The sequence below is a fragment of the Podarcis cretensis genome (assembly GCF_951804945.1).
Source record: "Podarcis cretensis genome assembly, chromosome: 2".
Taxonomy (NCBI): Eukaryota; Metazoa; Chordata; class Lepidosauria; order Squamata; family Lacertidae; genus Podarcis; species Podarcis cretensis.
Window position 1 is genome coordinate 50087946 of NC_137171.1, and position 23771 is coordinate 50111716.

At 40.1% G+C, this 23771-nt stretch overlaps 1 protein-coding gene across 9 annotated transcripts in view; it reads left to right on the forward strand.

Moving 5' to 3' along the window:
• Window positions 1-23771, forward strand: part of KCNIP1 (potassium voltage-gated channel interacting protein 1) — a 575203-nt gene that overhangs the window by 416133 nt on the left and 135299 nt on the right. Inside the window, exon 1 of one of the 9 annotated variants that reach the window (XM_079964895.1) lies at window positions 3217-3311. The exons of the other annotated variants lie outside the window; for them this stretch is intronic. The gene's annotated coding sequence lies outside the window, so the exon portion shown is untranslated. Of the gene's footprint in view, window positions 1-3216; window positions 3312-23771 lie in introns of those variants that run through there. 9 annotated transcript variants of the gene reach the window in all.

Consider the following 23771-nt stretch of genomic DNA (forward strand, 5'->3'; position numbering starts at 1 on the left):
ACCAATGGAAGCTAGGGAAGTAAAAAAGCTTAATATGGATTCTAAATGGCCAAAATATCATGAGATTATAGAATACGATGGTGAAAGGGTGAAACTTCAGAGTTATGAGAAACTAAAACCTAAGGTTCGAGATTGGTTGCATTACTACCAGATAAATGAGACGTTTAAACAGGACAGGAAAATAGGATTTCAGAAAGAGAAGTCAAAATTAGAAACAGAATTGTTGGAACCCAATACTAAGAATTTATCAAGAATGTATAACTTGCTGTTAAAATGGAATACACAGGATGAAACGGTGAAATCAGCTATGATTAAATGGGCACAAGACATAGGTCATGATATTATGTTTGCTGACTGGGAACAGTTATGGACCACCGGTATCAAATTTACTGCATGTAATGCTTTAAAAGAAAATATTATGAAAATGATCTACCGGTGGTACATGACCCCAGTCAAGCTTGCAAAAATTTATCATTTGCCTAATAATAAGTGTTGGAAATGTAATGAGACTGAAGGCACTTTCTACCACCTTTGGTGGACCTGCCCAAAGGTTAAAGCTTTCTGGGAAATGATCTATAATGAAATTAAGAAGGTCCTTAAGTGGACTTTTCCTAAGAAACCAGAGGCTTTCCTCTTGGGTATGGTGGGCCAAGTGGTGTTAAGGAAGGATAGGACATTCTTTATGTATGCCACTACAGCAGCAAGAATTCTACTGGCAAAGTATTGGAAGACGCAAGAACTACCTACTCTGGAAGAATGGCAAACAAAGGTGATTGACTTTATGGGACTGGCTGAGATGACGGGCAGAATCCGGGACCAGGGGAAAGAGACAGTGGAAGAGGACTGGAAGAATTTCAAGATATATCTTAAAAATAACTGTAAAATTGAGGAATGTTAAGATGTCAGGGGGTAAGAAGTAAAGAATTGCAGCAGTAAACAAAAAAAACTTAAGAAATATTTATGAAAAAGAACTAAGACAATGGACTTAAGGGTTGCTAAAGAATTTTAAACAAGGATGCAGGGATAGGGAGGTATGGGGAAGTCAGAGAAAAAAGGTTATGAACCGATGATTATGAAGTTATACTGTGTTACATTGTTCTTTATTTTATGTGTGGAAAATTAATAAAAATCATTATAAAAAAAAAAAAAAGCAACATAGGGCGAGCATGCACCCCTAAGGAAGGAGGAAGATCATCCATTGCAGGAGATGAACTTCTGGAGGAATGTGATGCACATTCTTAAATGGACAGCTAGAACCATCCAGGTCTAAGATTTTCCTGTTTTAGTTAGCAGTTTCATTTTCTATTTTAAAAATTGATCCAATACTTAACAACTGTATCTTGTTTTTTCTGTATATGTGGAAAATGTGCTCTGACACCTTTCAGTCACACCTACTTATACTAGGAATTGCCAAAGGTTTCATAGAAAAGGTTTGTTCAGATGGTGTATATTTGGGGCAGCACAATGGTTGTGTGAGTGCTTAACACTCCTAGCTGTGACTGAGCTTTTCAAAGTGACCAAACGAAATTTGGCACTTAGTGCCAACAGATAGCAATCAAAACAAGTAATAATGTCTAGCATCTTCTCTTTTCTCCAGCTGTGATTCTCAGTTGTTCTAAAGCAGAATCAACAAACCACAAGCCTCCCAATAGAACCAGTGGTGGATCATTATTCTGTCCCACACTTACCATTGCCAGAGGCGTTGCTTTCTCAGTGATATCCTTGGAGCACTAGGATTGCCAGTTGGTGGATAGTCCTCGTAAAATCTGTCTGTTTGTCACCAGGCTTTTTAAAGAAGGGTAATCTGAGTTTTCGCTAATGATCAGTGTTGAGTCTGCATTGTTGCTTAAAATTTGGTTGCAATATTTGCAAATAAGGGTTGATGATCTTTCATTTACCCATATCTGAAATGATTGCCGCTTTCTTTAAAAAGCTGCACTTTTCTAATTTAAGTTGTCCCCCTTTTCCCTTTTCTGCTGTACATACTGGTAGTTGATTCCCCAGAATGATTTTGAAAATGCAATCTGTTGGGAGTCAGGCTATTGGTCCATCTAGCTCAGTTCTGGCAACAGTGACTGACAGTGTCTCTCCAGGATTTTGGCCAGTACAGGCAACTCACTTCCCCATTTACATACATTCAAATGTGTGTTACTGCGCCATCACAGAAACGTCACAGAAAGGGGTGGGGTGGGGTGGGGCGCAGCTTTTCTAGTGGTGTTTCAAATATATGTGATTTCACTGAAACGTGCAGTGCCTTGGAACATAACGTCCATGTAAATGGGGAGTTGTCTGTAGTCTCTCCCAGCTCTACCTGGAGATATAATTTGGGATTCAAGCTGGCACCTTCTGCAGGCAAAACAGACACTGCATTGTCTCATCCAGTGTGTTTAGTTACAAGTGGCAACATGGAAACATGGAGAACCATGATTTTTGGGTTCATACATGCTGTGATAACACCTAGTGCTTGTTTTATTAAATTGCTTGTAATGAATATATTTCAGTTTGGTTAGAGCACAAGAGATGCATCTCTTTAATATTCTCTCCCCCTCTCTCTGTCCCTCCACTCCACTTTTATAGTCGAATGTCAACACTTTTGAGATTGATTTTATAGAGATGTAATATTAAAGCCAAACTTACTCCTCTTGTTATGTTTGTGGAGCATGATCAAGAATTCATTTCCTGTTTAAGGATATCAGCTTCATGGTGGAAGACAGATTGTCTTGTCTGCCCCTCAAAAAAAAGAAATTAAAATTGAACAACGGGGACAGCCACATGCTGTTAGAGATGTTTATCCCTACAGAGGCATTTTTCAATGAACATTTTGCAAACCACATTGACTCAGTAGAGAAAGAAATTAAATGGACTGTTTCAAAACAGACCACCAGAGCATATTGGCAGAGAGAAAATCTGGAGTGGAAAAGTAGACACGCATTATAGATTACCATTTAATAGCACATCCTTTTAAAATGAAATTACCAGGATGAAAAGGCTATTGCAGTTATTCAAATGGAGAGAGAGGGAGGGGGGGAACCCTCTAAATAAATAAATCTTCAGACACATTGAAATTGTCTTAGCTCACGCTGCTGTAATTTTGTTTTTCTCAAGAATCATTATTTATTTTTTAGTCCTTGCCAACACACATTTCTGCTGAAGCATGTGAGCAATAATCCAATCAAACAACTTGGTGTTTTCTTTTTCTCTTTTTTCTTTTTGCAGGTAAGTCAGGATTGGTCTATTTGGTGAAATGTGCAGTTTGGGGATATAAGGAACCAAAGTAAGCCTTCTTCAAGCTGTCGCAGCCTGTTAACAAGGTTAGACTGTCATCTTCAAAGTTTGCACAGCCCCAGGCTCCGTAAGCCACTGAAATGCCGATGATGCTATCATCAAATTCACAGTAAAGACTGTATCAACACAGTCTAAGCCCTGCTGAGTTCAGTGGCGGCTTTTCTATTATTCATTTGAATAGTGCTTGTTTTCCATATTCTTTAGGTGTTTATCTGGAAAGTCGGGATCAAATGCCATATGGCACAGAGACCCTAATTCCAAGTTACTTTTCTAGTGTGCAGCTGTACTGCACATCTATACATTATATGTCTATATAATGCTGGTGGCTCTGCTTCCGGCTTTCCCATAAGACCCACCCCTCTAAGACCAGTTCTTTCTAAGAGTTCCTTATGGCCCTTTGCTTTAGTGAGTGGCAAGTTAACAGGTCATACACTGAAAAGCTTACTTTGTGAACCGGTTAAAGAAGTGGTTGCCTTCCACTAACCATCAGGCCAAGAACATTGTTGCTCCTGTCAACCATTATATATGACTGCTGTGGAATAGGCATGCCTTGCTTCCTACATGACCCTCGCTGCTCTGAACGCCTGCTAGCAACGAGCAGCTTGTCATTCATCTTGACATCGAAATCAGTTCATTGAGCCAGCTGTCATACCTTTCTACCACCATGGATTTTAAACTTCTTTTGTTTCAGGGTTCGTCTCCTTTTTGCTCCTTTCTCTCTAGCGTGGTCAGGGATGGTGGAAAGAATTCACATTTAACACTGTATAGAAAACTGGATCTCTTCTGCAGGGGGCAGCAGGAACTGCCCAGGGTTCCTACAGGAAACATCTCCTCTGGTTCCCCCGCTCTCAAAATGTGACTGTTCCTTGTTTCTACTTAACCACAAAACATTTCTGTACAGTTCTCTTTTGTATCCAGAAATCAGTTAGCACTTTTGTCCAGTTTAAGGGAACATTTCTCCCTAAAGGGGAGATGGTCTTGACATGGTTTGGTCTGGCTTGTTCTCCGCTGCATCTGGGTGTGGATTGCTTTTATACATCAAGGTCATATTGAATGGGTTGCTTGCAAATTGCACAAGGGAGATTTTCTTTATTCCAGGTTTGATGTGCTTTTTAAAACAATGGCAGCGCAATCCTATGCATGCGTATTTGGAATCAATCCCCACTGATTTCAGTGGGTCTTAACGCCCATTATGCACACAAAGTATTGCATCCTGAGATTTCCAGTTGTAGAAATTTATCTTGTGTATTGCAAACTGAATATGACTACTTTGCACCACCTTTTTCAGTGTATACTGTGTGAAATCTCTGGTTTGGTGTGGTCACATGCAGATTAATGAAAAAATGTACCCCACAAATATAATAATAATGCAGGCAAGCCAGGCCCATTCCCCTGTTTAAAGATATGAGGACAATTTCTAATATCTGTATCTCTGAGAAACATCCTAAGTCTAACTATCCCAGGGTTCTTAGCATTCAACACAATGGGATGAAAAAAGCCACACGCCATAGGAATCCCACCATTTCAGCTATCCAACATAGCCTCACTGTAGATTTCTAAATTGCAGCCCTCTGTAAATGTCATTACACTTAAGTCCCTGGGAGTCCATTTAGACTTGATGGTTACCAAAAAAGCAGCAAAAGTCCAAAGTAAAGAAGTTTCAGATTTTAAAAACACTTGTTATTCCTTGACTTCCACAATAGATACTTTGAGACTCTTTGCAAGTTCATTGCCACCAATGCTCAATGGCAGACAAGTGAATCCAGACTAAATGTCTTTGGGAACTTTATATGGACAATGGGGTGTGATGAGCCCTGTGGTGTCATCCGATTTCCTGAGCCATAAGGATTCTGTGCTGTTGTGTGCGTGTAGCTTGAACTGTATGCAGTTCTCTCTTCCAGCCAGCAGTCCTGATAGAGACAGAGGTCCTTGCCTAATGGGTGCTGCTGGTTTGAACTCCACAGGGCTCAAAATAAACACACTTGACTTGACTTAAATGTGCCCAGTCTCCTGTATAGGCATAGTTCATCTGCCACCATCTCCCTGTTTCATTCAGTATGCTCTTGGATCAGCACAGTCATGTGATAAGCCTCACAGGTAAAACAGAGCAATCCTTACCACTGAAGAATAATAATAATAATAGATAGTTGGAAGTTTTGAAGAAAAGCATTCTCTAGTGTGTGAACACTGGTTAGACCCAGACAGAAGGAAGCCACTTCTGCTCCTACTATTGCTCATCTGCCTCCAGAAAGACAGCCCTACTCTGCTCAAGACTGGTAAGTGCAAGATTATTATTATCATTATTAATTACTGTATCATTATTATTTTTAAAATTGCATATCCTTGCAAATATGATAAGGAAGGAGGAAAGTCTGTCATTGACTTGCATTATAATGTTTTTAATTAGACTTGTTGCCCTTACTATGGTAGTCCTCAAACTGTGCCAGATTTTGCAAGTGAACTTTTTCAGGGTGAAAAAAGGGTTTCTTTCATGTTTATTTGTGGTTTTTCAGAGGCGCTGTGTTTTCCCTCCCTCCTTGGATGCATTTATAAAAGGTTCTCTTCCCAATGTGACCCCATCATGAGCCAAGTGACTTGCTTCAGGTAGCACAATTGGAAGTGATTGATGAAGACAAGGATTTGGTTTCTGAATCATGCAGAAAGGCTTCTTAAAGCATTAGCCATAGGGTGGCACCACGTGGGCAGGGAGAAGTCTGTTTGGGCTCTCCTTCAGCCAGCAAAATGTCTTGGCCCAGCACTGGGGATGGAACATTTCTCCATTGCGAAGACAACTGGACTGACACCCCCTGTCTATTTGTCTTCTGTTGGCAGGTGGTCTGATAGACAGCAGTGCAAAACAGAGTGTTTGCTTGGTTCACTAAACAACAGTCTCATATCTCCCCTCTTCAAAGTCAGGGTAACGATAGGGTTGACCTTGGTGACAGTGTGATGTTTCAAAACTTGATTGGCTCTGTGGTGATGCCAGTGAGCACAAACAACTGTCATCTCCCTTCCTCTGGCTGGAGTAAGGAGGAATACACCCCTCTTATCATGACAGTATAGACTTGCTCTCTCTTCTCTTGGATACCTGCCTTGCACCAATAGATGAACACATTTGTTCCATTTCTATTCCCCCTGAAAAATCACACACACACACACACACACACAAATGATTGGTGGGTGTGTATGAGAGAGATATTGAAACTTTCCATTTTGGCTGAATGCTCAGTCACACCATCAATATCTTTCATCTGATGCCTTGTCCTCAAGAATCCCCACATTCTTCTGCTTCCGCCTTTATAGAAAAATGTGGTTTTGCATTTTGCTGCTGCTTCCAGTATTTGTCCCTAGACTTGTTCCTCAGGGGAAGCCCACAAAGGGCAAAAAGAATATTGTGATGTGATCCATTTTGGGGGAATAGTCCTCACCTGGGGACTGTGCTAGCTCAAAAATGGGGAACCATTTGTGGTTAAATGCCACTTACCTAGGAAAAATGAAAACTTACCACGTCAGCGGAAGTCATTTTAAAGGGCTTTCTCGGGTATGGCACTTGGTATGTGTAGAACAGAAAGCTGGTCCATACTGGGTTTGACTGTGAGTCTGAAGCTGAATCCAAGATTTCTGGGCATCGTTCATATGACATTACCCTCAACTAGAACTCATCCCAACCTCCTCCCCTTTATGAGCAAACCCAATCACTCATTTTCCGAATCCTGGGAAAATCCCAAAAGAAAATCAAACCCCAAAGCAAGACCACATTGACACAATATATTTTAAAGCGCCATGATGCCGCTTTAAGGAGGCATGGTTTCTGGGAACTAATTTTTTATGGGTGCTGAGTATTGTTAGGAACCCCCTCACACAGCTACAATTCCCTGAGAAGAGGGAATTCTTGAGAATTGTCACTCTGTGAGAGAAGAGTTATTAGAAGAGTTATAAGATGCTTATTAGCTCTCACCACACTTAAACTACTGCTCCCAGGATCAAAGAGTTCTGGGAGCTGTAGTTTGTTAAGTATGGTGGGATGGGAAGCCGTGACTGCTTAAAGTGGCATAATAGTGCTTTAAATGTATGCTGTGTATGTGTCCCAGATCTGCTGCTGCTTGACTGCTGGGTGGGCTGCTGCTGTTTGCATTCTCTGTAGTTAAGGTGGTGCCAGAAATGATATATATTATGTAGTATGAAGGAAAAGGGGTATAGGGAAAATCTAGAGCTTGTCTGCAGAGTGGAAGGAAAGGAGGACCTTTTTCTGCCTCCCCACTTCCAGTCATTCTCTGAAAACTGGAGAAGGGGCCCGCAGAAGAATATTAAGGGGACAGGCAGGCGAAGCATGGCTTGTTTTTGTTTTTGCAGTCTTCAGATGAACACTAGACCATATGAAAAATGAATATAAGGTTTTAGCTGGAATTATTTTGTACTTGGGACGTGATGGTAGTACCAGTGGGGGGCGCGGAAGGAATCAACAGTACATCCAGCTTATCCAAGAAACTAATTAAAATGTTATAGAAAACAGCATTGCTGTATTGTGCAGTCTACAGTGTAGCTTTTTATACTGTAAGCCATCCTGTGATCTTTGGATGAAGGGCGGTATATTTATTGAATGACTGGGTGGATGAAAATAAATAACTAAAAGCTTTGCATTCAAAATCTTTGTGGCAAACGGTGGAAATGCATTGTTTCTAGTCTCTCTTGTTTAGTTCTCTTCCTGTTTGCATTTTTAGGATCTATCAGTGCAGATTTTATTCCCATCCCCACCTCAGATCCTCGAGTTGCATTTTGTTTGATGCTCAGCTGCCATTATCATTGACATCTGGTTGTTTCTGATTAATTCCTCCTACTTTCTTACTGATAATTCAGCATGAAACATAGGAAGCTGCCTTATGCTTAGGCAGACCATTGGTTCCATCTAGTTCAGTGTTCTTAACACTGACTGGCAGCAGCTGTCCAGGAATTTCAGGCAGGGATTCCCCCGCCCCCCTTGGCCCTGCCTTGGATATACCAGGGATTGAATGTGGGACCTTTTGCATGCAGAGCAGGTGCTCTACCACTGAGCTGTGGCCCTCTCTCCCTCCTCCCATATTATTAATGCTGCTGAATACCAATCGCTGGAAACCATAGGAGGAGAGAGTGCTCCCATGCTCGGGTTCTGCTTGCTGGTTTTCCACAGGCATCTGGTTGGCCCCAGAGAGAAGACTAGATAAACCATTGGTCTGATCCAGCAGACTCTTCTTAGATAGTTCATTGTGGGCACAACCATGGGAAACCTATCTATCCTAAACCTATATGAGACCATATATCCCAGTAGAAATAGAATTCTATATCACTATTTGGCTCACCAGCTTCTAGTAACTTCCTGGAAACCCATATCCAAAACATCTATTAGTTTAGCAAAAAGGTCAGGCCGCCCTCAGGTTTATAGAACCAATAGTAACATTTCATCTGGAAAGCATCTGCTTTACTTCAATTTTTAACTGAGCCATTTTTATTCAAGCACCCAATAAGGGGAGGAAAAAAAACAAGCTTGCAAGTTTTAAACTACATCCATATTTTATTTTTCTGCTTCTCCCAACAATGCTTCTCTGGTGTCAGATAAAAAGCCTCAGCTACAACAAATAAAATAAAATAAGAATTCATATAACTTTATATTGGCAATAAAAGATGACACATTGGGGTCTTTGCAGGTAGTTCCCTTTCTTTAGCACTGCAACCATTAGTCTCAGGCATCGATTTATGAGCCCTGCATGTTATTCCTGGGGCAAGGAAGATGTTATGAAAGCACAATGTAGATCTCAGGTTTTCCTAAGGCTGAAGAATTCTAAAGAGCTCTGCTTGAAAAACTCAAGCTCCAAGTTGAACTATGCTGCTTATTGGCATTTCTTTTCCCTCTGGTCTGCTGAACCACCAGCAAAGCAGGCCAGTGGCTGCAGCACAGTGGAAAGCTCCAGGTGCAAAATTCACTCTGACAAAGGCTATAGGTAGACGGAGACTTTAAATATTTCCATCTAGTCTGTCCCTCCTAATCTCCGCTGCCCCCTCTACACACACAGCCACACACACACACACACACACACACCTGAGCAGTGTGGCTGTAAATAGCCATCTTCTGGCCTGCTTTTCTTCTGTTCTGTGGTCTCTCTTCTTTGGGCAGATGCAGCAGAGTAGGAGAAAGTTGATTTTTCAGGTGAACTGGGCTTGGGGGAAAGCATCAGTGAAGAACCTGGCTTAGTTTCTTTGGGCTTATGGCCAGTAGCCTTAGAGTCTTTATTAGGAATTCAGTATGATTTCTAAGCCTTTGGCATAACAGCTCCTAGTCTCAGCCCCATCCTCCTTCTCTCAGTATGATCTCTTTAACACTCTTCTTTTTCTAAGATCTTATAAAACAGCCACGAGCATCCAGATCCTGAACGTCTCTTAACTTTTATTCCATTCAGCGTAACCCTTCTTTCTCCTCAATGCTGCTAGGAGCAAATGATGTGCACATCTTCTGAGATCCTTCTGCTACATAGGATTTGGCTCTTGGTTCTGCTACTGTCCTGTTAAATCAGCTGGGTGCTCCACTTATATCTTGACTTACTAATAATCTGCAGATTTATCAGTTAAATCCTTACATGCATAGTTGGTTGAGCACTAAAATAGTCCATTTGATGATAACAAGGTGGGATTTGGGGTGGAGGTGAGGTTTTGGATTAGTAACACAACCCATAAACAATGTAGGTAAAGGTAAAAAGTAAAGGACCCCTGGGCCAGTCAAATTTGTTTTCACGCTTGAAGCTTAAAGTGATCCTTTCTTCAGACAATGTACAAATCTAAAACCTCCATTAGCTTGAATACTCATTCAGGTCATAAATGCTTCCCTTCATATTTTTCTTCCTCAAACTTTTTGAAAATTGGCATAAGAGAGGTTCAGGGGTCATTCAGACTTTTTATATGAACAACATTTTCATCTTGAAGTGTAGAACATCATGATCACTGGCTCCTGATTGTGAAGTCATCTCCATATAAAGGCAGAAAATGTGCCTTTCCTTGGAGAGTGTTCAGTGGAGTTTATTGTCACCCAAGATGAAGAATAATGTGTCTGACGTATACTGGAGGGAATAGGCAGCACTGAAGCAAAACTTGCCATGTAGCAGTGTCTAACTCAGAGAGATAGCTGGGTGAATATGTTGTACCTCTGAGTGATTAAAGAGGAGAAGGGAAAGGGCATACAGCTGAACATCAGAAGAAACAATAGACATTTCATGCTGGAATTGTGCAGTTTGTCACCAGTCGTGTTAAATGTAATCATCTCCAATTAGCTGTGCTAACTATTTGGATGATTTCTTTATAATATTTTAAACCTCTTTGTTAAAATAACAACTCTGGTTTATGCACATTTATTGAAATGTTTGTAAGCTTTCCAGATACCCAGATAAGAAGGGAAAATAAGAATTGTCTATAGCTAGTTGCAAGGCAAAAGGCAAACCCTGGCAAAAGGCTTTCTGGGATTTTCTTTATGTTATGAAAATGATTTATTGTATTTATGCTTCCTTTACATGGGCCTCTCCGCAGTTTCACATTCAAGAAAATGATGCATCATATCTTCCCAGACCATTCACGGGATCTGTGGAATTTTTTTAGAGCATGGTAACTCTAGAGGGTAACCGAGATCTTTTTGGAAATAAGGCAGGTTTCGGCTACTGGCTGGATCTAGAACATAAGAAGAGCCTGCTAGATCGGGCCAAAGGCCAATCCAATCCAGCAATCTGTTCTTACAGTGGCCAATCAAACAGGAAACCTGAATTCAACAGCACTCTGCCCAGCTGGAATTCCTAGCTACTGGTATCCAAAGGCATACTGCCTCTAATGGTGGAGGTAGAACAAAGAGTTATCATGGTTAGCAGCTTTTAATAGCCTTATCTTCCATGACTTTGTCTAACCCTCTTTTAAAGCCATCCAAGTTGGTGACCATACTGGCTTCTTGTTGGAGAAGAACTTTCTTCTGTCTGTCCTGAACCTTCCAACATTCAGTTTCATTGAATGTCCCTGAGTCGTAGTGTTATGGTAGAAGAAGAAAAACTTTTCTCTGTTTGCTTTCTCCACACCATACATACTTTTATAGACCTCTATCATGCCCCCTAAAAAAAACCCCTCACCTTTTCTCCCAAATATTCCTTGGGGGGGGGGGTGTTCCTCCGTCCCCTTTATCATTTTGGCTGTATTTTTCTGAACCTTTTCCGTGTCTACATCATTTTTGAGGTGAGGTGTTCAGAACTACACCCAGTCTTCAAAGTGTGGCTGCACCATAGATTTGTATAATGTAATTGTGATATTGGAGTTTTATTTTTTGACTAATTCCTAATGATCTCTAGCATGGTATTCACCCCCCTTTTTTTACAGCTGTTGCCAAACTGAGTCAGCATCTTCATCAACCTACCTCTACCATACCAAGGCCTTTTTCCTTGTCAGTCACTGCCAGCTCAGACCCCATGAACTCTGATCATACCTCTTACTCACATGGATGGGGGATAGAAAAGGATGTGTGTGTTGGGAAAGGGGTGCTATGGTCCAAAATATAAATCCATTTAGTAGTCAAGACCATGGTCTGTTTGTGAACAAGTTTAATTTGCAGGGAATGAAGTTAGGGGACTAAGAAATGGGTAAAGAGCCACCTATAAGAGATGAGATATGCTTTGAAGGAAGGATTCTGGGAAGGTAGCCTCAGAGCCAGAGGAAGCCTGGAATTAGGGGAAGGAAGATTGGTGACAAGCAATCCTCTCCCCTCCTACTGAATGCTTGTACAGCTGGCTGGGCCAGTCAGAAGGAGAGTCTTAAGGTGTGTGTGAAATATTCCATCTCACTTCACAACAATCTGCATTTGTTGTTCAATAAAATGCCATTTTTAAAAAATCCTGTACTAAGACTGCAAATAGCAATTTTTATTCCATTTTGGTAGAAAGCAACAGTACAAAGGGTCATTCTAGCACTAGATAAAATTCTCTGGTATCTAATACAGCTGTCAAGGAAGCATTTTGAGCTTTAAATAATGCCAGTTCTGTTTACCTTAATACAGGGTTATGAATTCATTTCAGAACTGTGGCTGATGCATTCATCTTTTCATCCTGAAAATTGGATGGAATTATCAGTGACATGGGAAGGGGGAAAATATTTAGTGTGGAGTGACAAGTTGTTTTTGTGTACATATCGCTTCTGTGCCAACATAATGGCTAAAAACTTCACATAACAGCAGATATTTATCAGTGGCATTGGGAAATTGGGTTGCAATCTCACTCATCTCATCTACATTTCAGTTACAGTGCTGCTTGTGTGAGACAGATGATGTTGAGAAGAAATGTACAGTTATGCATGCCAGTTAAGCTGCTAGGATCACCAACTGGTTGCTTCTTGAGAAAGGAGACTTTATGCTGCTGAATTGTTCATCTGGCATCTGGCCATTTTTTCTATATATAAAAAAAGAGAAGTCTTCTGATAGGGCAAAGGGAACTTGTAACAAGGGTTCTGGTTCTGCAGGGAGTGCCAAGGACCCTCTACCTTGCCACCATTTCTGAGAGCGATCCTGGTTCCTTTCCATTCCAGTCATGCTGGAATGGTGGGGTCATGGAGGGAACTAATATGCATGTAGCTCAAAATGCCAGGTCAAAACGTCGAGAGGGAGTGCATGATGTGGTGTCCCAGCAGTCTCAAACAAAGATGTCTTCCTTTGCCTCTATTGGAACAAAATGTCCCAGCAAGTCCCCTGCGCCTATTTGGAGAAGGGGGAAACCAGTGTCTGGATCTTGCGTTCATCTGATCTCAGCATAAGAGGTATATTTCTAGGTTCTTTGCTTTGATCCTCATAGTATTTGCATCCATTATCCTTACTGAAGGATTGGTCACCAATTTCCTTGTCTTTCACATGGCCGTGTTCCCCAACCATCAGTTAGTAACTACTGTGCTAAGATTAATACTAAGTATTAATACAGAATAATACTATGAGAGTTCTGTCAAAATATGTACTACCTGCTTTTATCATTGAGGAAAAAGCAAGGTTTCTAACAGGTTGATCTCAGTCAAGAACAGGGTGTTTTTTTTAAAAAAAAGTTCAGTTTCTTTTGCAAACATTTAAAATGGATTTCATTTGGCAACGATGCACCACATTTAGCTTTTAAGTCTCAAGAATCATAGAAGTATCAATATACTGTATATTGAAAACCTGCAAAATTTCCTGCAGTTGTGAACTAACTTTGGTTCATTAGATAACAGCTTATACAAGCCATGTATTGTTTTTGAGCAACTTCTAGGCTTTAGATACTTGTTCCTAAGTTACTGGATAGAGATTGGCTCAGCATGCACAGCCTTATGCAAATCTTGAAGAAGGTTGCCTCAAGTGACAGGCAATGACTTTGAAGGAGTTTGCTTTTGGCAAGCCAAAGGAGTGGCCTGGGTGGCTCTTTTGGCTGTGGTTTAATCCCATAACTCTTTAAGCTACACTCCATGTTTCCTTTACTATCTCGATCATCCCCACTGTGGGTTGATGGCTATCACATCTTCCTATTCACTGATCTTATAAATATGCACGACTTTTTAATTTCTTTTTTGTCAATCATTTCTCTCAACCTTCCAGACATGATTATGTTGTGACTGCAGGTACCAAGTCAGACAGCAGCTCAGCTGACTTCTGTCCTTTAATAGTTCAAGTTGTCTGTGCAGTGTTGGTGGTTTAGTTCAGCAGGTTATGAGCTTGGATTGTCACCTGGTTTGACAGATAGGGGCATACATATGACATCTGGGGCTTGGATTTGCTGCTTGCTTTAGTTTTCTGAAGCAACACCCCTCCACACACACCCCAAAGAAAATTCCTTCATAACCTTGAAAAGGTATGCCTTTGGTTAGGTTCGGTGTAGACTGCTACTAGAAAAATGAGCTTTTAGGCCCACCAGACAGACTATTAACCTCCTGTCATCTTTGGCTTGTCAGGAGCCCTGCTGCATCTTCATTTATTTGTTCAGCGCTATGTCTTTTTTTGAGCTTGGTTAAAAGGAGCATGACTTTCAATATACTTGGTCACATTTTCTTTTGAGAGGTGCCTCTTTCAAACTAGAGAGCTCCACACTGCATCATTAGATGAGAACAGAAATGAAGTTAATACCTGCTTTCTACCATGGCTGAGCTTTCTGTTACAAACAAACCTCCTGACTTTCTGATAACTCTGAAGGATCCTAAGACTTGCTTCTAGCTACTAGCGAATTGTTGACACACTTTAAAAACAAAAAGCTCCAACCTTTGAAATAGAAGTAAATGCAATCCTATACACACTTATCTGAGAGTAAAGTCATGCTGAAGTCAATGTAACTACCTTCTAAGTAGACATATATAGGATTGCAGTGATATATACTTAATGCAGAGATGAGGCATCCCAGAATTTATTGGGCTGCAGCTGAAAGACCACTTGCCATTGTGTAGACCTGTAAGATCACTTAAATTGGGTAAATTCTACCTTTTCAGATCCAGGTCCCACTTTTAACCCAAGCATGCATTTAGGAACCAATGGTGGTAGCGCTCCTGTTGTAACCTTGGGTCAGGCAGCAGTCCACTAGTGGGTCTCAGGACCAGTGACTTAGATCATCTGGGGAAATTCTTCTCATGGCCGTCACCCTACAGAATTTAAATTTGTTTCTCAAATCCACCCCTTCCCATTTTTCTATTTAAAAGATGTTAAAAATTATTTTGCTGCCCTCCAACAATTTAAAATTCATTTTGCATTTTTTTTAACTGACTACTGCCATAGGCATCCCACTGTGGTGTTAATTGTTTTGTGCCCCCAAGCCCCCCCCCCATTGTCCACTTTTAGTGTTTTTTAAAAAAACTATATAGATTTATTGACCAGTCTCACAGGTTACCTATTGTGATTATGTGATACAAAACGTTTTAGAGACTCAACCAGAAGCCCTTCTTTAAAAAGTAAAGGTAAGGGTGGAAACAAAAAAATATTATTTTTTTTAAAAAATAAGAATATTTTAGTTTGCTTCAGAAAGTATTTAAGACTGCAGTCCACAGCTTTCCAAAGGCAACTACAAAAAACCCACTGATTTGAATGGAATTCAGTGGTCCGTCATGAACAATAAATAAAACCCCAGAGGCATTTTAGATTCCTAGATACAGAATATGAGCAAATTCTTTCAAAATGTAATTTGAAGATTTAACCCAGTGTTTCTCAAGTTCCATAATATGAAAGTACTGGTATTTTTCCTCACTTAAGTTACATAAACAGAAGTGAAGATAAAAATAAGCTCCCTTTAATGTGACAGGTGCTGCTGCACAGTTACATCCCATATTTGTACACAGCCTGTTTATTTACTCCTTTGTTCTTGAGTTAGAAAACTTTGAAAAAGAACATCAGTCGCTGCTGATCTGATCTCCATTGATGTGCAATAATAAATAAATGGGGATTTGAAATCTACAGTGAAATGTAATGCTGCTTCCTCCTATTTATTATAAAGCATAGAAAACTAATAATGGTCCTGGACTCTTAGCCATTATTCTTCTGAACCTTCGTTTGGCACTGCATAACAATTGGAAAAGGCAGAAATTCATGTTTTCTAAGGCTTAATTTGCATTTGCATTACATTCTCAGTGCATCAGAATGTGCCACTGTAAGGCATAAGCAGGAGATAATCATTGGGTGTCGATTTTGCGCACCAGAGAAATTGCCCTTGAATGTAATACTTATTAGCCTCTCAGTAAATATGAATGGCATTAGAGGAAATGTTGAAACACTGAAATTGGCACATTTTTTCCTAAGTAACTTCAACAATGTCATGTTTTATTTATTTATTTGCTTGCTTTTTAATATGCACACATGAGGAGAAGACATAATGCAGTTAATGCGGAATGAAATGCGGATATTGTAATAAGATAGGGGGCACATCTTTTGGGAGGAGTCGTGTAGGTAGGGGGTGAGTGGAACCCTCAAGGAAGAAATAGGATATAATTTGGAAGGTCAGAACTCCTCAAGTCTTCCGGTGAACATGCAAAGAAGCAGGCTGGAGCACTTCCTTTAAGAGTATGCATCACCAAAAGAATACACATTCCTGTTTATTCTTTTGCTTATGTTTCTCCTTGTGTCCTGTCCCCTGTCCCCCAAATAAATAAATAAATGGCACAGAAACAAATTGGAACAAATATGGTACACTAAGGTCACATCCACACTGTACATTTAAAACACTTTGTATCACTTTAACAGCTGTGGCATCTCACAAATAGTATTGGGAACTGTAGTTTGTTAAGGGTGCTGGGATTGTAGCTCTGTTACAAGCAATTCCTGGGATTCTTTGCAGGAAGCAATGAGTATTAAATGCATGGTGTGAATGTGATATAAGAGACAAAGCAATGCAAGAGTATAATGTGGGTACACCCCAGGACCTATTCTAGACCAAGCAGACTGAGGTCTTTGAAGAAACTTTTCTGTTTCTGTGCATGCTTTGTTTAGAGTTCTCCCACAAAAGTCTAAGGAGGCTTCCAAGTGTTGTGGAATGCTCTGGCTTGAGGAGAATTGGATAGGCTTCTGGCAATTCTACTGAAATTTCCAAATTCATAAAATTAGGAACATAGGAGGCTGCCTCATATTAAGCTGGGTCATTAATCTATCTAGCATAATACTGTTAGCACTGACCAATAGGGATGGGGAAGAAATTCAGTTCAGTTTGTATTTAAAAGGGAACCTACCAGATTTACACTTCCCGAAACAATACACAAACCAAAACACAGTAGCCTTCAGAATTCACACATAGCTAAGTTTTGCAATTCACTTCTCTCCTAATGCATGAATTAGGGGAAATTCCTTGCAAAAATATGCATGTTAGCCAAAACAGCACACAAAAATGTGTTGGTAAGGAGAAATTCACACTAAAATGTTGCATTTTCATGAGTATTTAAAAGCGCACACACGCCACATATTGCTATAGAAATGGGGATAATGGGATTTAAGATTGGAAAAAGAGAAACTATGATAACTGAGAAAGGCAGATCCCTCCATCTATACTGACCGGCAGCAGCCCTTTGGCAATAGCCCTACCTGGAGATACCAGACATTCAGCCTAGATCCTTTTGCTCTCCCACCAAGCTCTGGCCCTCTTCTGGGTTTTGGCCACCCTTACCTGTAAAGCAACATGGCAAACTGGCTATGCAGTTCTGCTAGTCACTTTTCAAAGTATGGTATAGAATCCCATGCAGACACAATATATGTAGTTGCCATACACTGAGTCTCAAACTGATTCCATCTAGCTCTCTTCTGTCTAAACAGACAGAATACCTTTCCAGGGAACCTCAGTCCCCACCCACTCCAGCCTTCCTGCATAAGGTCTTTTAACTGGAATGCAAGGGGTTTTAGTCTGTTTATGTCTTTATGTGGAAATAATTCCATTCCACTGAACTGATTCACAACATAAAGAAACACATTAAAAATCATAACATATATAAAGGAAAAATACCACCAGAGTGAGTGGTCGGAGAATGCCCTGGGAAAGAGATGTGTCTTATACAAAGACCTGAAGCATCTTCCCATTGGTGCCTCCCTGAATAATGTTCTCTGCATGCAAATCTTGTGCTCTGCCACTGATATATGGTCCTTCCCTATTGAAAGGTATAATTACATATCAGTCTTAGAGAGGCTCTTGGGGGCTCAGCTGGAACTTAGTGCTTAAATGATGAGTGTGAACATTAATAGGGAAGGTTACCTTTTCCCCCCACTGTGGCCTGATGCAGAAAGATGATAGGAGCTTCTTTGATGAGCACAGCAGTGCTTTCAAAACATAACTCATGATTTAGTATATCAGGGTAACTGTATGAACAGTCCATTAAAAACTGAATGGCCAAAGAGCTGATGTCTCCCTCCTGGCATGCATACCAAGCAAGCTAAATCAGATGAAGAGCAGCCACTGAGGGCCTTGGCCTTGGTTATGGCACTCCCTTCTGTCAATGGCAAAATATGGATTGCCTTCAGTGGCGGGAACCTTGAGCATCCCTTATCATAATTCATCCCTTATTTACATCCACAAGAAGATCTTCCCTAAACTCTCAGGCTCCCTTGAAAGCCCTTGGCCTGTGGTAATGGTAATGGTGGCATCCTGGGAGTTGTTATTGACATTAAACATCCGTGACAGCTGCAAACAGAGAGTCTGTTGGTTTTCAATTAAAGCCTCAACATAACGATTCCAATTCCAATCATCACAGGAGGACAATACAATTCTTAGCTAAATGCAGATGAAAGGGTTTTTTTGCTTTGTTTTTCCATCTATCGATTTTTCCATAGCCCATCTCTTTTCAATGGCTTGCCATGAATAGGGACGTGATGGTACAGTGAATGTTGACGCACATGGAGCAGCCACTAAGAGCTGGTTCAGGCATTCATTCATTCATTCATTCATTTATAAAAAGCTTTTTAGAGCAAATGTATGACAAGCCAACATTTGCAGTTTATATTACAAGTAGGGGACCTCATGCCTGGGGGCCAAATGTGGCCCTCCAAACTTGTCTGTCTGGCCCTTGGGAGTTTCCCCAGGCCACACCACCTGCTGGCCCTGCTAATAACCCTCCTTGTGTGTGCTTGCCTCACTGGAATACATCCTTTAGCACAGATAATGCCTCTTGCTTTCCTGGTTGAAGGATGGAGAGTGGTGTGTGTGCTTGTTGAAAGGTAACATTTATTTATTTATTATTGTTAAATTTATTTATTTATATCCTGGCTTCTTCACAGAACTGGGACACAAGGAGGTTCATAAAAATTAAAGTACACATAAAATTTTGCATTAATTGCTCCACCCATTTTTGACTCCGCCCCCATGCACCCCTGGAGCCTTCAGAAGGTTGCTCTCAGGCTGAAAAAAGTTCCTTACCCCATGTAAGAAGCAAAAACCTAGATTCATGCAATCCCATCACAGGAGAAACCAAAACAGGAGACGGGCAGTTTAGTGGAGGAATCCAGGTGTCCGGAAAAGATCTGTGCCATTCCTGTTGCTGCTCAGTATGATCAGTATAACTGGGTTAGCAGAATGCAGTAAACTTATGACATTCACAGATGAAAATAAATGGAGAGGAATTAAAAACTGGGATAAAAAATAAATTATTTTAATAAAGAGCTACACAGATATGGGAAAAAATGAAGTCTCACAAAATCAAATGTTAGAAGCAAAATTTTAAGCAGAGGTTGGATGGCCATCTGTCATGTGTGATCTAGTTGAGATTCCCGAATTGCAGGGGGCTGGACTAGATGACCCTTAGGGTGCCTTCCATCTCTACAATTTTAAGATTCTAGCTAGCTTCTTGTTTGTTTTGCTCCATTTCCTCTCCTTTATTCAGTTTACTTTATTCATCCCCTTTTCCACATAAAAACTTTTCATAGTGTGGGAGGCTTGTCGTAGACTGTATCATATGTGAACAATTTGTCAAATGCCATAGTGAAGGTGAACATTTGTTTCATTTGTAATTGAAAGCTGCCCTTGAAAATGTTTTATGTCTCAACTATAGCATTTTGTTCCAAATAAAACAAACAGATCCTCCCAAGTCAGCAATCAGCTAGATCAAGCCCCTGAAATGGGGCGAGCCACCAAAGCTACTCCTCCCTTGCCCATTATGAAATGGGTACAACATAAGAGGTAGTTCCAAAAGCTTTTATCTTACTATGTGCCCACCCAGTCTCCATCATGCAGCACTTGTGTCACTTGCACAACTTGAATATTATACTAGTCATTGATTTCCACTGTTAATGTTTTCCAAGTATCTTCAGAACAGCAAAGGGGAAATTAAGCATCCACAATCTCTTACTTAATCCTGCAGCCATTTACATTGTAAAGTAGCAGAAATGCAGTGTGTGTGTACACCTGCATGCATGCATGTGTGTGTTTGCATCACACACACACAAATGAATAACTTTATACAGTTGCTTTAAAGGCACCTAGTTTAGACTTAAATCAAAGAATGCAGAAGTGAAGCTTTGTTTTCAATTTAATTTTGGGAAATGCCATGAGATTCAGCTAAGCCAATATTTTGTAAACTTTGGCTGAAACAGCTACTGTAGGGAACGCTAAACAAAGTAGCTCCTGTATATTCTGTTGCCTTAGAGACTGAGAAACATCTGTATCCGTGCAGACAAGTGATGCAGACATGGTAAGATATGACTTCCTTGCGTTCCTCTCTTCATCTTGCTGTCAATAGTAATGTTTTATGGTGGCAATATGCTGAACTTCTTTTGCATTGTATTGTATCTGGTTGAGTAGCATATCATGGTCTGGGAGAGCTTAATTAAAAAGGTCTAACTCCTTAGTCAGGATGCTCTCCTACGAAAAGATGCTGTCACACAAATAATTTTTTTTTCAAGATGAACTTGGAGGGACTTGAAATGATTGTTGTTCTGGTGATAATTGTGGCATTTGTGAAAGCTCTTGAGCATATGGGACTGCTGGAAGACACTGATGAAGGTAGGATCTTTAAGCACTTTGGTTTTGGGGAAAGGTTTTGTTGCTAAGAATGTTCACTTTCAGTATTTGTACATGCAGTGAAGGGGGGGGGGGTTGACACAGAACTGAACTGCAGAAGTCACGATGAACAAAATTCTCCTGAAACAGAAATAAATCTTGAAATATGTATAGTTTCTTTCTTTCTTTCTGCAAAATGTGGGTTGGCTTTTTAATGAAGAATTTACAGAGAGCCGTTAGTATAATTAGATGTTTTTCAATAACTTCATTGCAGAACTGCATTTTGTGCATGAACTGTGAACACTATATCTTGATCCAGTCTCACAACTTTATTACAACAACCAATTTCAAATATAATTGCTGGAAGCATTCGTTACAAAATTCATGCATTTTCCTGCTCCAATGATATTTAGGTTATATAAATGGATTTTGTCCCTCAAATTGTTTGCTTTTCTACATCTTCGCTTTTTTATTTGGTACATCTATAATCAACAGCCTTTCCTAACCTTTCATTTGTTAGCACATTATTGTACTGGCTAAAACATAAATATCTGGTGTTGGAATATACGTAAGGTTTTGCTGATAAAGAAACTCAGGCTGTTGTTGCCTTTGCTGTATTTGCAAGAGGTTTGTATGATTTGCACAGACAGGGAAAGAGAAATATATCACATAAAAGTGAATGTATAATAGAAAGCTGGTGAGGCCATATCTATGTAGAATATGACCAAATGTAGAAGGGAAATGACGTGTGATCATTTTAACAGTTGTTAAGGGGAATGTAGGTTCCCAGCTAGACTGTACACACATCAAAACAACTTTCTTTTTGCTTTATGGTACATTCCATAAATTACAAGAGATGTAGTTGTTAGCAGCTGAATTAATTTAACAGTGTAAATCCAGTTTCAAATACTTTAGAAAAAACATAACTTTTACAAAGTTTGACAGAGTTTTGGCATACTTTGATTACTATATTAATGAGTAAAGATATGTATCTTGCTTTTGACTTACTCTTGCCCTATTAGATGATTTGAAAGCTTAAAAAAGGAAAAAAAGAAGGGGTTTTGAAGCCATATTGAAACATACATTATGATGCTGCTTTATTTGCTCTTGTTAGAATTTATAAACACTGTTTATCTGTGTTCAGATTACAATTCAGATCAAATGAAAACAAGTCTGAAAACAGGCTTTAACTGTAATAAGAGAAATACTTTAATTTGACTTCCATCTGTTTCCAAAAGAATGTTAGCACACACAAACTTATCACGGGAGGTTGTAAATGTACTGTGAGAACAGCAAATTCCAGTTGCAGCTCCTGTCAGGGATAAATTGTTTTGCTAAAAAACCCAAAAAAACTTTTTTGCTTTTGTTTTGACAAAAATGGATGCTTTGTGAATAAAATTACAAAGGTATTTTAGCACATTTCAAGTAACTGAAGGAATGAGAGCAAGATGAGGATTTCAGGGGGGATACGTGCTATCACCATATATTGTTATGTATCCTTTGTGAGTATATGTAGATATGTGAAACACTTTTCTCCCTCCCTCTCACTTTCTCTAATATAAGAGATTGAGCACACATTTTACTTTGGGCTATTTTAAAATTATTTTTGAGACCGTAGGTTTTTTTTAAAAAAATGCAGATTGTATCTGTCTGGGTAAATAAATTAATAGTTAAAAAGTACAGTGGTACCTCGGGTTAAGTACTTAATTCGTTCCGGAGGTCCGTTCTTAACCTGAAACTGTACTTAACCTGAAGCACCACTTTAGCTAATGGGGCCTCCTGCTGCCGCCGCGCCGCTGGAGCAGATTTCTGTTCTCATCCTGAAGCAAAGTTCTTAAGCTGAAGCACTATTTCTGGGTTAGCGGAGTCTGTAACCTGAAGTGTATGTAACCTGAAGCGTATGTAACCCGAGGTACCACTGTACTAGTGTTAGGTTCTAAGCTCAGATCCTGAAGTTTTAAGGACCTTGGCATAACAAATGGTCAGCACACTAGAGCCCATTTCATGTTTTAATAATGCGAAGTTACCTCTTGCGTCCAAAGAGGCAATGGTAGGTCTCTGTGGCCAGCCCTACCTGCAAGATCACCCAGATCCTCAACCCTACCCACTGAAGTTCACACATTAAGCATGAATATCTGCGTAGGTGAAGCCGACAGACACAAGAGAGTATCCAATGACCTCATTCCACTAGTGCAACGATTTACAGGTTTAGTCAAGAGAGCAGAACCATTAATGAGTGTTCCCTCAACTTGTCAACCTGTTGCTTTGGCCTTCAAGTCAAAGTTATCCTGCAGAGATGGGATACCTCTCATCCTGTGCACATATTTCTGAATAATCAGAACATACAAAATACAGCATCCTGCTCTATTTCAAATAAGAAATTAAAATATTTTAAGGAAGAAGCATTTCAAAAAAAGAAGCGCAGAATTCCTTAATGTCCATCTCTCTCTATATATAGATTCCTTCCCCTCCTGAGCTTTCAAACAGATTATAAAATATAATTGTTCTTACTGGAAAAACTTAAATACATGAAATTTAATTTGTACTTGGTTTTATTTGTGATTTTAGGAATGAGACTTCCTTATTATATAACTTTATTTTATGTTAATATAATTCAATATATATTTGATTTAAGCACTTCTTACAGCTTGCTAATTCTCATTGCTGCACTTTCAGAAATGATGTACAGCAAACAATAAAAATGATTATTCAGCACTGCGTGGTCTTCAGGGAAGTCATGGGACCTAATTCAACTACCCTGTTCTGCCAGTAGAAGCCAGTACAAAGACTCCCAGTAGCTCAGTGGGGTTCCCCTCTCTCCTTGAGAGCCAGTGTGGTGTAGTGGTTAAGAGCCGTAGTCTTGTAATCTGGGGAACCGGGTTCGCGTCTCCGCTCCTCCACATGCAGCTGCTGGGTGACCTTGGGCCAGTCACACTTCTCTGAAGTCTCTCAGCCTCACTCACCTCACAGAGAGTTTGTTGTGGGGGAGGAAGGGAAAAGAGAATGTTAGCCGCTTTGAGACTCCTTAGGGTAGTGATA